Here is a 14,575-nt window from a genome sequence, read left to right as displayed (position 1 = left end):
AGAATGCTCAGTCTTACCCACAGGCCCATCCTTTTTAGGAACATCTTGAACTATCAAGCGGGTGAAGGAGGCGCTAGTGGTCGGCATCTCATCAGTTAACCCTTTCAGGTCTGGATCCTGGAAACTAGTGGTTGCTGGGGCTATTTTATCCTTTGGCTGAAATGAAAAAGCAGAGGAACACGTTGCGCCTCCTTCACCCGGAAGTGAAGTGACGGGGTAGGCAATAGGTATCCTAACACAACTATTGTTTATTTGACTGTGAGTATCTGGAAAGGAAACAGGGTTAGGTATTACATCTACTGACAACCTAGCCTGTTTAGTCACAGTAGCTATATTTGCTGCCGCACCTGTTGTTGCTGCTGCAGTTGCACAGGTGGCTCTGCAATTGGAGCTGTCCCTAGAAAAGGATTATTGGCAAAGACTTGGTTAATCTTTGTCATTTCCTCCATTAATTTGCCCATCTGGTCTGTCAATTGACCAACCTGACGACGCAAATTATTTCCCCCATTGCCGTTTTGTCTTTGCCCATTAGAATTTGGCTGGGATGGCTGAGACTGTTGGGAGTTATTGGAAGTAGATTGGTTGTTTCTGTTTCCATATCTCCTATTTCCCTGAGGATTCCTTCTCCTTTGGGAATTGCCTTGGTTCTTATTAACCCAGGGGCGTTTATTCCCATTGGCATTGGATTTTTCAGAGTTATCATAGGAATTTGCAGAATTGCTTCTGGCGTTTTCCGGTTTCTGAGGTTTTGGTGTTTTCAAAACCTCAGAATAGGTCCTCTTTTTCTCTTGGGTTTCTAAACCTAACTGAATTTTAGTATCTGACACCCTTTTATCACCAGGTTTCTTAACCTTTGGCTGATTTTTGTCATGTGCATGGTGTATAGTATACAATTTCATGCACTAACTGACTAGCCATTCTAATGGTAACTTACAATCGTAATCTCTTGCGAGATTCATTTGTATGTTTACCGGCATGGCATGAAAATACAGATCTTTGAAGTCTGTACTTTCATACCTGGGTTTTCTTTGGGCCACGGAATATGCATTTTTAAGCATTATTAAAAATTATCTGGGGCTTTGATCTTGATGGCACTTTAAGTTATAAAGCACTTTCTTTGCAGAAGCAATGGTTTTATACTTACCATATTCCATGATTATTTCATATTTCATCTTGGACCAGGACATTAGCTGTATAGCTTGAAGACTTTCTAGATAAACACGGCACATTGAATCAAAGGTCCACGTGATGAACCATTTCTTATGGATGTCATCATACATGCCCAATGAATTCATGGCTCTATCATAATTTTCCAGATGTTCAAATATGTTTCCTGAGTCTCTAGAAAATTGTGGGACATTCTCTAAGGAATTTAATAACTTTTGGCGTTTCATAAACAGGCATCGTTGATTTACGATCTCTTTAACTTTCCCTGTGTCTGTGTAAACGTCTATGCGATCCGGCTGCTGAAGAGGAATTAGATCCGAACCACAGTGCAGATGGCATATCAGTCACATGGCCTTCAGAGTGGATAGTGCAATCACTTTCACTCCCATCACTCTGAGCTTCTCGTTCACTGTCACAATTCTGATCAGCATCAGAATCCTGCCAGTGTACAGAACCATGACTGTTTTCATTCCTATCACCTTGAACTGGGTTAGTGACTATGTATTTGTATGTTAGTGAGTGTGTGTATGTGTGTGTGTGTGTGTTAGTGAGTGTGTGTGTGTGTATGTGTCACAATGCAGATCTTACATGTATGGGTCAGTCATTGTGTGTTTTGTGTATCAATAAGTGTGTGTGGATCAGTGAGAAGGATAATGTTTGATTAAAACAATCAATAGTTTTACTTAATGTATTGAGATTTCTGAGAGTATACATATATGCATGTATTATACTAATATGTATATATGTTATATCATAAGAATAATTTTATATAGAAGGTATGATACTTATAATATATACTCAGAAATTGTGAAGCTGGCACCCATCCGCTCTGCACCTCTTTAATCAGTCATGTCCCAGGATTACAATGAGGAAGTTATGAACTGGACATTGTTGATAGGCTCTTGCCTATCGTTAGCTACTCATTCACAAACCAGTGTGAGAAAGGCACCCATTAAGGATCTCCTGGCTCCATAACAACTTAATAAGAAATATTAGTTTCAGAATGTTTCTGAAAATATCAGTTTGATATGCAGCTTATTTTCATTTATTGAATTCCCAAAATATAGTCATGAACTTCACCAACTAGAGTAATTTTAAGTTGTTTAATATTCTTCACAAATACAGAAAGCAGTATTTCAATAATTTGCATTCAACTAAACTGTTTTATTACATGTATGTTATTTTGTTTTTGTTTTATTGTTTAGGTAAGAACTGCTACTAACATATTCTTTTCATATTTTTCATTTTAGCTTGTTTGGGGACTGATGGGATAAAACGACTGGTGAGCATTCAAATAAGAATAGCAAATAGATTCTATAGAGAGAAGAAGAGATCATTAATTTTCCTAAAAAATAACAAATGTTTTATGTGGACTTATCTGCTGGATCATTAGACACAGTACAGGGGGGGCAGGTGGGATTATATAAATGTCCTTTCTAAAAAGAAAAATATCACAATCGTGGGCAGAATTCTAAAGGTGAAGGGAAAACAGTGGGGAGTAACTTTTTTAATTACTCATATAGATAGCATATTTAATACTCTTACATGTTAACATTACAAGGACATTTACTATTATAGTTTTCAATGCAATCAGAGAAGAAAACATAAATAATGATTTACTAAAATGTAAAAAGTATGGCAAAAATGTATGTTAACTTGGTATTTAACAGTGTATGTATCATGCTGACTATGCAAGAAGAAAAACTCACTGAGTGAGTTACAAAACTTGCAACAACCATTCATATTTAATGGATGGACTAAAACACATATATACAGAAAAATAAAGCATTATTCCATAGGTTCTATGTCTGCTCTAGACACACATAGGAAATGGTGAGTCTAAAATTCCCTTATGAAGTAAGTGTTGACCTTCATTAAAATAAAATTCTAAGCACTATAATGGTGCCAGTACTGATGTGGTGCCATTCCCTTGTAAAAAATGAAGCCATTGAAGCACTGTTTGATAACTTATTTGGGCCCCTCCAGGTGCCCACTTCGGATCTGCATCATCTTGACTTCTCTAGCAGGATAAGGCAGATATCACATTAGAGCAAAGCGGTGCAGCAACCAATGATTGATGTCCTGCACTTTTTCTGATTACTCTTAAGTGACATTTGGCTTCACCTATCCATCTGTCACCAATTACATGTACTAGGCTGCCATAGTTTTGAATACGGGATGTAATCAAAGAGTCAGCAAAAGTTGACATAAAATATTAAATTTTTCTCTATAAAATTTGACATTGGAATATTAATGAGTAAATGAAGAATTTGGCCTGTTTTTAATCCCTTAAGGACACATGGCATGTGTGACATGTCATGATTCCCTTTTATTCCAGAAGTTTGGTCCTTAAGGGGTTAAATCAATAGCATTTTCTGACTTTGTTTTACCAATGCTGGATTATAGTACACCCATCTACTATAAATATTGACACGTATTTTTTATTGAAATTTAAATATCTGTAATAAAAAGAATAAAGTGAAGTGGAGGATATAACCCGAGAAACCCTATTTACCACATTTGTCAAATTTAAGAATTATAATTGACTCCTTACTGTGCTCCATCAATAAGCCAGTTTTTTATGTACAGGTATTTTCCTACATGAATCAACGTCAAAATTTGCAGGGGTAGGCAACTTTCGGTACTGCAGATGTTGTGGACTACATCTCTCACAATGCTCTTACAACTATAATTGATGGCAAAGCATCAGGTTGGATGTAGCCCACAACATCTCGAGTGCCAAAGGTTACCTACTTCTAGTTTGAAGGAAAAAATTGAACCATCACAAATTTTGCCTTGATGAGGTAATAAAAACACTATTCTTTTCTTTGTGTGTATCCACTAGGTGTCCAGCAAAGACAACATTTTGTAAATTCATATTCATACTTATGTTTATTGTAATCCATTTCATGAATGGATTAAGTATTTTATGCCACTCTCATATTTATGTTTGTTAAAAAAAAGCCGTGATGTAGATTTGTAAGTTTGTGTTTTTGTGTTTTACATTCTTTCTATTCTTTTTATATAATTTTAAAAGCCCGGAGAGACATGGAGAGAAAATTGTCAAACATGCTCCTGTGATAAGTACTCATTGAAGATTTTCTGTACTCCTCTCAATTGTTTAAAAATGGACCCACAAATATGTGATAAACCGTGGCTCAAACCCTTCAGAGTACTGACAGAATCAGATAATTGCTGCCCGAGGATTGAATGTGGTAAGTTTTTTTTTTTTTTTATCATTGCCAACTTTTGGTGGGAGAAAAAAAAATATTATTAAAATTGCTTATTTTATTATATGCATAAAAGAGTCAGCATAGAAATCTAACAAAATCACAAGTTCTTTCTTTGTGTGCTGACTATTGCATGGCTGAATATTCCCACTTGACACTAACCACTGGTGCATGGACCCTCCAGGTTTGCAACGGCAAGTATCATGTAAGGCCTGGCTAGATGTTCAGGTCTTGATTTTAAGCCCTATTATATGAATTTTGCTTATTTTGGCTCATTTCTCTGATTACCTCTTAAAGTAGAGATGAATAGAGGTACCCCTGTGTTGAGGTCCAGGAGTTCTAGAGGGACAGCAATGCCTAAACTGTATTACTCAAATGTATTGTTCAATTTATGAGCATATTCACTTTTTTTCTTTGAGGACTTTAAAGTCATGGATGAACAGAAATGGGTTGTTTAAATGAAAATATCTCTAAAAAAAGTATTTAAGGATTCATTAGATATCCCTAATATCTGACCCCCCAAAAATGTGCATGCAGGAAATAATGCAATTTTCAGAAACACTGTGTATTAGCCAAAATGTGCTTATAAACCTTAACTCAAGCTTTGTGTTTTCAGCAATGCAATTCACTTAGTTGAAAAATGATTTGCATGCGAATGAACCTTATTGCATAAGCATAGAAGATAACTTCAGGCATATATACAATATTTCTGGCATCTCTTACAAATATATAGATTAAATTATAGGGCATACTTGAAGAGCACCTCACCATATTCACAGTGGTAAATAAGACAAACAAACAGATTGTGCTTTTAAAAAAGGTACTTAACAACATCTAAAGAAACAAAGTGATCCCGAACTGCATGATTTAAATAGCTGAATGATATGTGTGAAATGTATGTGAAATTAACAATTTACACACTAAGCACTAATTATGTCTTACTACTGTGCTATTAATACCTAGATTTTTAAAAATAGTTAATTTCCTAAATTTTGTTTATTTTTTTAGGGTGTATACCTGCAAAATGTAACAATCAGGTACCTAAATGTCCCTTAGGACACAGTGCCTTCCCCATGATTGACAATTATGAATGTTGTATCAACTTTGAATGTAGTAAGTATTGCCATTTTCAATACTGTTGCATAATATATACATATTTATATACACACTATGCATATCTATCAGAATAAATAGGTCACATGCCTAAATGTTCCAACTCGGTTAGATAATGCAATAAAAGCTTTATATTGGTAATGCCATGATGAAACTTTGGCCCAACACGTAGAACCAAGTTAAATATGAGGAATAGACTAAAATAGATAAATGTATTAATGGGCCTTAGAATGGCAGGATTTAACGTAGAAAGGATATAACAGTGTAAATTTGCTTTCTCCTCAAAAAAACTCAACACACAGCCATTAATGTCTAAACTGTTGGCAACAAAAGTGAGTACACCCCTAAGTGGAAATGTCCAATCTGGGCCCAATTAGCCATTTTCTCTCCCCAGTGTCATGTGACTCATTAGTGTGAATTGGGAACAGGTGTGTTAAATTTGGTGTTATCGCTCTCACACTCTCTCACTGGTCACTGGATGTTCAATATGGTACCTCATGGCAAAGAACTCTCTGAGGATCTGAAAAAAAGAATTGTTGTTCTACATAAAAATGGCCTGGGCTATAAGAAGATTGCCAAGTCCCTGAAACTGAGCTGCAGCATGGTGGACAAGGCCATACAGCAGTCTTACATGACAGGTTTAACTCAGAACAGGCCTCGCCATGGTCGACCAACGAAGTTGAGTGCACGTGCTCAGCATCATATCCAGCAGCTGCCTATGGCAAATAGATGTATGAGTGCTGCCAGCATTGCTGCAGAGGTTGAAAGGGGTGGGGGGTCAGCCTGTCAGTGCTCAGACCATACGTCGCACACTGCATCAAATTGGTCTCCATGGCTGTCATCCCAGAAGGAAGCCTCTTCTAAAGATAATGCACAAGAAAGCCTACAAACAGTTTGCTGAAGACAAGCAGACTAAAGACATGGATTACTGGAACCATGTCCTGTGGTCCGATGAGACCAAGGTAAACTTTTTTGGTTCAAATGATGTCAAGCATGTGTGGCGGCAACCAAGTGAGCAGTACAAATACAAGTGTGGCTTGACTACAGTCAAGCATGGTGGTGGGAGTGTCATGGTCTGGGCCTGCATGAGTGCTGCCGGCACTGGATAGCTACAGTTTATTGAGGGAACCATGAATGCCAGCAAGTATTGTGACATACTGAATCAGAGCATGATCCCCTCCCTTTCCCCCTACCTTACAAGAGCTAAGGGAATCCAAGGGAGTATAGTGATTATAGCAATCCCTTGTAGTGATACAGCGGTTCCCTACAATAAGAGACAAAACTCAGTATTGAGGATGAAGAAGTCTGTTTAATGGAAGCCACCACTGGCCTTTTATACAGGTTTCCCAACAAGGGTGACGCCCAGTTGGACCTTGTTGGGCACAGGGACACAAAGTGTACAAACCAATGAAAACAGTGTGACAATGAATGGCACTCCCACATACAGTACACAATCCCTCCCCTCTGCCTGTGATATAATTAAGGCAGATCATGCATTAACTTAATTATCCCCAGGCAGAACAAAACACATTTTTACAAAGCCCAATAAGTACCCCAAAATACAACATATACCCTCACATCCCCTGAAAGCCCTGATCTGGGTGAACAACATATCCAAAAATCACCCCGATCAGATCAGGGGTTCAGGAATTTCATGGAAGTCATAGTTTTGACCCATCGTGCACATGGTCCCATGCCCAAAGCAGTTCCAGAGAATTTGGGGATAAAGGTTGGTTTGTCTGTCTGGAGTACAAAAGTACATACTTCACATGGACAGAGCCTTTTAAAGTTCATTGGGCAAGGTATATTGCATGGCCCATAGTCCTGAGGCAAGAGGCTGGCCAGCAGGCCCCTCCAAAAGCCAGTGACGAGGTTACTTTTGTCACATATTTTATATGTTTTTTTACTGCTCCTCCTCTTTTACCCTCTATTGGTTACTTTTTCTCACTTGATTTGTGAACTAGTTGTTGCAGAAATGCACCAGTATTCTGGAAAATATACACATTAAATGCTGAACTACATATTGGCCGTATTTTGCACCTTTTTGTTTAGTCAAAATCATATTCCTGAATATGCATGGACGATATTCAGGCAAGCCAAATCACCAAATAGACAACTACTGTATTAACCAAATACGTATTTTCTTTTTTTGAATGAAGTGATTTGGCCTAACCAAATTTGTCTGCTGTGCACACATTTAGTTGTGTGGGGATGCTGCTTGTAAAGTGCCATGTTTTGGGAGGGGGTTGTATTGGTGTTGTGTGGATGGAGCTGTTTGTGGCGTACTATATGTGTGTGCATGTACGTAGGGGCTATATGTCAATAAGGACTGAATGAAGGGATAAATGCTGTAGTGTGTTGGTTAATAGAGGTTGTAGCGTATAAATGGGGAGGGGGGTTGTAACTGTGGTACATGTGTGGGGAAACGGAGGCTCTAATAAAGGCTATTGCAAAGATTTGTAGCTACACAGGTGAAGAGGCATTTTGCCATCCACCCAAATGCCTCTTTGCCTCTTAACCCCCTTTTGCCCTTCTTACCATTTTTTGTCCCTTTTTTGTATTTCTTATCCCCTTTTTGTGTCTCTTTCCTCCTTTAGTAATATTGCATTCTCCTTTTTCCTGTCCCCAATATATATACCAGCTTTTCCATCTTTACCCACCTTTTGTACCTCTTGTCTTTCTTATCCCCTTTTTTCAATGTCTTACATCCCTATAGTGTATCTTTTGTGTCTCTTATGGCCCTTGTGTTTCTTACTCCCACTTTGTCTCTCTCTCTTTCTCTCTCTCTCACTCCTCGTTTTGGTATATCTTACACCATTTCTTTGGGCCCTGTTATGCCTTCTTAATCTCCATGTGTCTTTTACACTCCCTGTATTTTTACTCCCCATTTTCCATTTTTCCACGGTCTTGCAAACCTTTCTAGAGTATATTATTTATCCTCTACCCAGTCTGACAGGAAGTTGCTCAGTGCTTCTAGAGAGCAGCTTCCTGTCAGATTGGGTAAATGATAAATAAATCCTCTACCATGGTCCACAATTATATGCTACACAGAGTGCCTGGTGGGAGTGGGGTGCACACCCTCCAATTGGTCAACCAGACATTGTGGCCTTATGTGTGCCCACCCTTGATGCCTTATGACAGCACCAGCCTTAACACTAGTGTTTGCGTGTGTGTGTGTGTGTGTGTGTGTGGTGGGGGGTGATACAGGCTGCAGTGTGTTTGGGGTGGATAGGAGCACTTGTTTGTGTTGAAGTAATGAAGGGTTAATGTGCATTGGGGTAACTGTATTGATAAGTACTATAGTGTGGAAGTAAATTAAACTTTGCTGACCACAAACTCCCTTGGCAACAGAATGGGATGACCAGTAAGGGGGATTTTTGATTAGCCCATTGGCTGTGCCACTCCTCTCTTGTCTGCCATACCTAGGCAGTGGCTTCAGCTGCCTTGTGGGAAGTCCAGCCTGATCATACTGCTGTATATGTGTATGGATCCTCATAACACCCATGTGCACATCAGCATGCAAGTCTAACCCAATTGCATTGTATAATCTGACTGTGCTAGGACAGCCTAAAATACAATATGAAACAATATAGAGAAACTTTAAAAAAAAAGGTAGTCCAAAGCTATAGCTAGCTATAGCTAAATGCATTAAATGCTGAACTACATATTGGCCGTATTTTGCACCTTTTTGTTTAGTCAAAATCATATTCCTGAATATGCATGGACGATATTCAGGCAAGCCAAATCACCAAATAGACAACTATTGTATTAACCAAATACTTATTTTCTTTTTTTAAATGAAGTGATTTGGCCTAACCAAATTTGTCTGCTGTGCACACATTTAGTTGTGTGGGGATGCTGCTTGTAAAGTGCCATGTTTTGGGAGGGGGTTGTATTGGTGTTGTGTGGATGGAGCTGTTTGTGGCGTACTATATGTGTGTGCATGTACGTAGGGGCTATATGTCAATAAGGACTGAATGAAGGGATAAATGCTGTAGTGTGTTGGTTAATAGAGGTTGTAGCGTATAAATGGGGAGGGGGGTTGTAACTGTGGTACATGTGTGGGGAAACTGAGGCTCTAATAAAGGCTATTGCAAAGATTTGTAGCTACACAGGTGAAGAGGCATTTTGCCATCCACCCAAATGCCTCTTTGCCTCTTAACCCCCTTTTGCCCTTCTTACCATTTTTTGTCCCTTTTTTGTATTTCTTATCCCCTTTTTGTGTCTCTTTCCTCCTTTAGTAATATTGCATTCTCCTTTTTCCTGTCCCCAATATATATACCAGCTTTTCCATCTTTACCCACCTTTTGTACCTCTTGTCTTTCTTATCCCCTTTTTTCAATGTCTTACATCCCTATAGTGTATCTTTTGTGTCTCTTATGGCCCTCGTGTTTCTTACTCCCACTTTGTCTCTCTCTCTTTCTCTCTCTCTCACTCCTCGTTTTGGTATATCTTACACCATTTCTTTGGGCCCTGTTATGCCTTCTTAATCTCCATGTGTCTTTTACACTCCCTGTATTTTTACTCCCCATTTTCCATTTTTCCACGGTCTTGCAAACCTTTCTAGAGTATATTATTTATCCTCTACCCAGTCTGACAGGAAGTTGCTCAGTGCTTCTAGAGAGCAGCTTCCTGTCAGATTGGGTAAATGATAAATAAATCCTCTACCATGGTCCACAATTATATGCTACACAGAGTGCCTGGTGGGAGTGGGGTGCACACCCTCCAATTGGTCAACCAGACATTGTGGCCTTATGTGTGCCCACCCTTGATGCCTTATGACAGCACCAGCCTTAACACTAGTGTTTGCGTGTGTGTGTGTGTGTGTGTGTGTGTGTGTGTGTGTGTGGTGGGGGGTGATACAGGCTGCAGTGTGTTTGGGGTGGATAGGAGCACTTGTTTGTGTTGAAGTAATGAAGGGTTAATGTGCATTGGGGTAACTGTATTGATAAGTACTATAGTGTGGAAGTAAATTAAACTTTGCTGACCACAAACTCCCTTGGCAACAGAATGGGATGACCAGTAAGGGGGATTTTTGATTAGCCCATTGGCTGTGCCACTCCTCTCTTGTCTGCCTTACCTAGGCAGTGGCTTCAGCTGCCTTGTGGGAAGTCCAGCCTGATCATACTGCTGTATATGTGTATGGATCCTCATAACACCCAAGTGCACATCAGCATGCAAGTCTAACCCAATTGCATTGTATAATCTGACTGTGCTAGGACAGCCTAAAATACAATATGAAACAATATAGAGAAACTTAAAAAAAAAAAGGTAGTCCAAAGCTATAGCTAGCTATAGCTAAATGCATTAAATGCTGAACTGCATATTGGCCGTATTTTGCACCTTTTTGTTTAGTCAAAATCATATTCCTGAATATGCATGGACGATATTCAAGCAAGCCTAATCACCAAATAGACAACTACTGTATTAACCAAATACTTATTTTCTTTTTTTGAATGAAGTGATTTGGCCTAACCAAATTTGTCTGCTGTGCACACATTTAGTTGTGTGGGGATGCTGCTTGTAAAGTGCCATGTTTTGGGAGGGGGTTGTATTGGTGTTGTGTGGATGGAGCTGTTTGTGGCATACTATATGTGTGTGCATGTACGTAGGGGCTATATGTCAATAAGGACTGAATGAAGGGATAAATGCTGTAGTGTGTTGGTTAATAGAGGTTGTAGCGTATAAATGGGGAGGGGGGTTGTAACTGTGGTACATGTGTGGGGAAACGGAGGCTCTAATAAAGGCTATTGCAAAGATTTGTAGCTACACAGGTGAAGAGGCATTTTGCCATCCACCCAAATGCCTCTTTGCCTCTTAACCCCCTTTTGCCCTTCTTACCATTTAAAAAAAAAAAAGGTAGTCCAAAGCTATAGCTAGCTTTTAGTTAAGCTGTAAAGTGTCTGTGACATTTGCAGTCTCATTTCCAGGTGCTCAGAAGTAATGTCAATGAAAAAGTAAAAGAAAGAGCCCCACTCTTATGATATCCCATAAACCTGTACCAGGAATTCCATGAAAAGTGCTCTTTATTGATTCATATGTTCATATATAGCAGTAAAACAGATCATATAAATACATACCAGCCTATTAATAGACAATGAAAAATATGTCTACATACTTTAAAAATATAAGGGGAAACATGAACACGAGCTATATGAAATCTGGATACAATTTTATAACATGACAGGAGGCTTCGTATTTGCTTAAGTCTCTCTTTACTAGAACTCCACAGCAGTACAGAAAAACAACCAATCAGAAAAAAGTTAGGTACTATAAAACTCCACTCCCCATGCATCATTCCCTCTTTCTTTGCTGCTCAGCAGACAGTACAGGTCAGAGTACCACTGCCTCCTGCTTATAGTGGGTGGCTTTGGGTTTTATTATGACTTATTTATGATTTATATTTATATTATTCAGTTACCATGTTATGTATTTATTATGTATATATTATATATGTATATACTGTATTTAGTTATTTATTATATATTTTATATCATATTATTTTCTTTTTATATATTTAATATTTATTATAGTTAGTCATATATTTATTATTTATATATGTATATACTGTATTTAATTTATATAGTTATTATTTATATATTATACAAATAGTTTTTTAGTGACTTTGGGCTTACTGTCCGTTTTTTCTCATTGCTTCCCCTGTTTAGGGATGTTTCCTTTCAGGTGGTGATTTTAAGGGGGTTTCCTGGGGATTCCTTTAGGTTTTGAGCCCCTTCCCCATCCCCCCCACCACCCTAGCGCCCTTCTATTAGCCCCCCACGGGCCACGGGCGCTCCGCTCGGGGAGGCAGGAAACTAGCCGTTTGGCTGCCTCCTCTGACTCCCCGAGCTCCAGTGTGAACCTGGCGGCGCCCAGGGTCTCTCGCGGTCGGATGCAAGTACCCGGCGGCCGGGTCAGCCCACACACGTGGCCGCCTCGCCGCTGCCGGCTTCTTCATGGAGCCACGTGCAGCCGACCGGCGAGAGGAGGGTGCACATGCTCACAGCCCCTCCTCCAGACGCGGTGGTCGACCGCAAGTGTTCTCCTCGCTGGCATTCTGGCTCTGTAACATGATGCATACAGAGCCATTCTGCCAGTGAGCTCAGGGATAAGCAGATTTTAGGTTTCTGCTACCAGTTGATTTTGTCATGCACCTAGTAGCTGATAACTTTATATTGCTCTAATATCTAGTGTTTGTTGGTGCATTTGTTTATACTTCAGTAGATATGTGCCTGATCCATCCCTGTAGTTAGAGCTGAGACTACTCTAGCGTGATATTCACTGTCCATGACAAATATACTAAGCTAAGCAGACCTGGCTATGGCTCAAACTGGTATAGGAGACCAGTCTATGCTGACACTGATTCAATTCTATCAGATTCTGTGACTTGTAGAATTGGAAGGTGGTCCCTTCCAAGCTCAATAAGAGGGCGGATGGTGTTTTTTTCCGTGTTTGAGATGATTCGTCGGCTGGCATCTTCATTGATCCATCTTCTGTCGTTTATCGCAGTTGTTAAGTCCAATTAGGATTACTCTGATATATCCTGGAATAGGTACCAGCGACACAAACAGCGCTGGATTGGTGAATTGAGTGTTGAAACAGCAAATACGAAGCCTCCTGTCATGTTATAAAATTGTAGATTATGCTAGCTTTAGTGTACCTATAATCTTAATTTTATTAATGACAGGAGGCGAGTATTTCCCACCCATTCTTATCCCTCCCTTGTTTAATGCTAATAGTTTAGATTAATCAGGTACGTATGCAACTCTGCTTGTTGTCTCTGCTACCTGTCACTTGTTTCTTATGTCTGTTTTTCATATGTAGGGTTGGGATATCTACATATTAAGGTGAATTTGGTTGTTACACTGGGTGCCTCCTACATGTTTTGTTCAGAGTACATTCAATTGGCTAACCAACCCTTTCGATTCTGGTTTTTCCTCTTGTTTCAGTTTACAGTCCATCAATGCTATCTGGTTTGACAGTTCTTCTCGGATGGGGGACATTATTGTATCTATTGTATCTAGGACTTCGTTTCTTCCCCATTATTTTTTCTGCTTTTTGTTCTGTTTTGTCGCAGCTTGAAAGAGGAAATTATGCATGGGGAGGGGAGTTTTATAGTACCTAACTTTTTTCTGATTGGTTGTTTTTCTGTGCTGCTGTGGAGTTCTAGTAAAGAGGGACTTAAGCAAATACTCGCCTCCTGTCATTAATGAAATTAAGATTATAGGTACACTATAAAGCTAGCATAATCTACAATTATGGTCAACAGTTGAGGAAGCTTTGGTGCTAGATGCTTAGTTATGAGAATCACACATGATTTTTAAAGCACTATAGAAATATTCATTCTTACGTCTTTGTTGACTATTGTTATATGTCTTTATAACAGAATGTGCCGTATTAAAATACATTTACTTTTTTTCTCAAAGGGCCAATGGATGTCTGTGTATATGAAGGAACTGTGTATGAGGTAATATTACTATAACATCTAATTTGTATCTATATTTTATGCTATCTACCTGGTGACCAATACATTTTAAAAATTTTAAATATCACAACCAGTAATACATTAACTAAATAAAAAGCATACAGAATTACACAGAGAGGTAGAAAAAAAGAAACATTAGTTGGTTTTATTTTTTAAACATTTTTCATGACTAATAATATAAAAAAGCCATGTGCATTGTTGAAAATAAAGAAAATAAACTAAAACAGAAGAACAAATGTAAATGCACAAATATAACATGCTATTAGGAAACCTAAGCAATGTATGAGAAGGAATATTTAAACGGTTTTATGGATTACAAATTCTAAAATTCCATCAATTTATTCTACAATAAATTTTAAGAAACACAGGTCAAAGTGAATATACAATTTATATATTGACAAACCTGTTGATTCATTAAAAATAAAAACAGAACCATTTCATAAACTGTAATAAATAAAGGTCTGTTATGTAGGATGCATCCTATAGATTTGCTAATCATTATGGGAAATATAGTCCATATTTGCACTGCCACATTTAGCCATTCCTTCCTAGTGTACACTATTTTCTGAAAATGATGATT

Source organism: Pelobates fuscus, chromosome 12 (assembly GCF_036172605.1).
Source record: "Pelobates fuscus isolate aPelFus1 chromosome 12, aPelFus1.pri, whole genome shotgun sequence".
In the NCBI taxonomy this organism is placed as follows: Eukaryota; Metazoa; Chordata; class Amphibia; order Anura; family Pelobatidae; genus Pelobates; species Pelobates fuscus.
Note: the sequence above shows the minus strand (reverse complement) of the source record.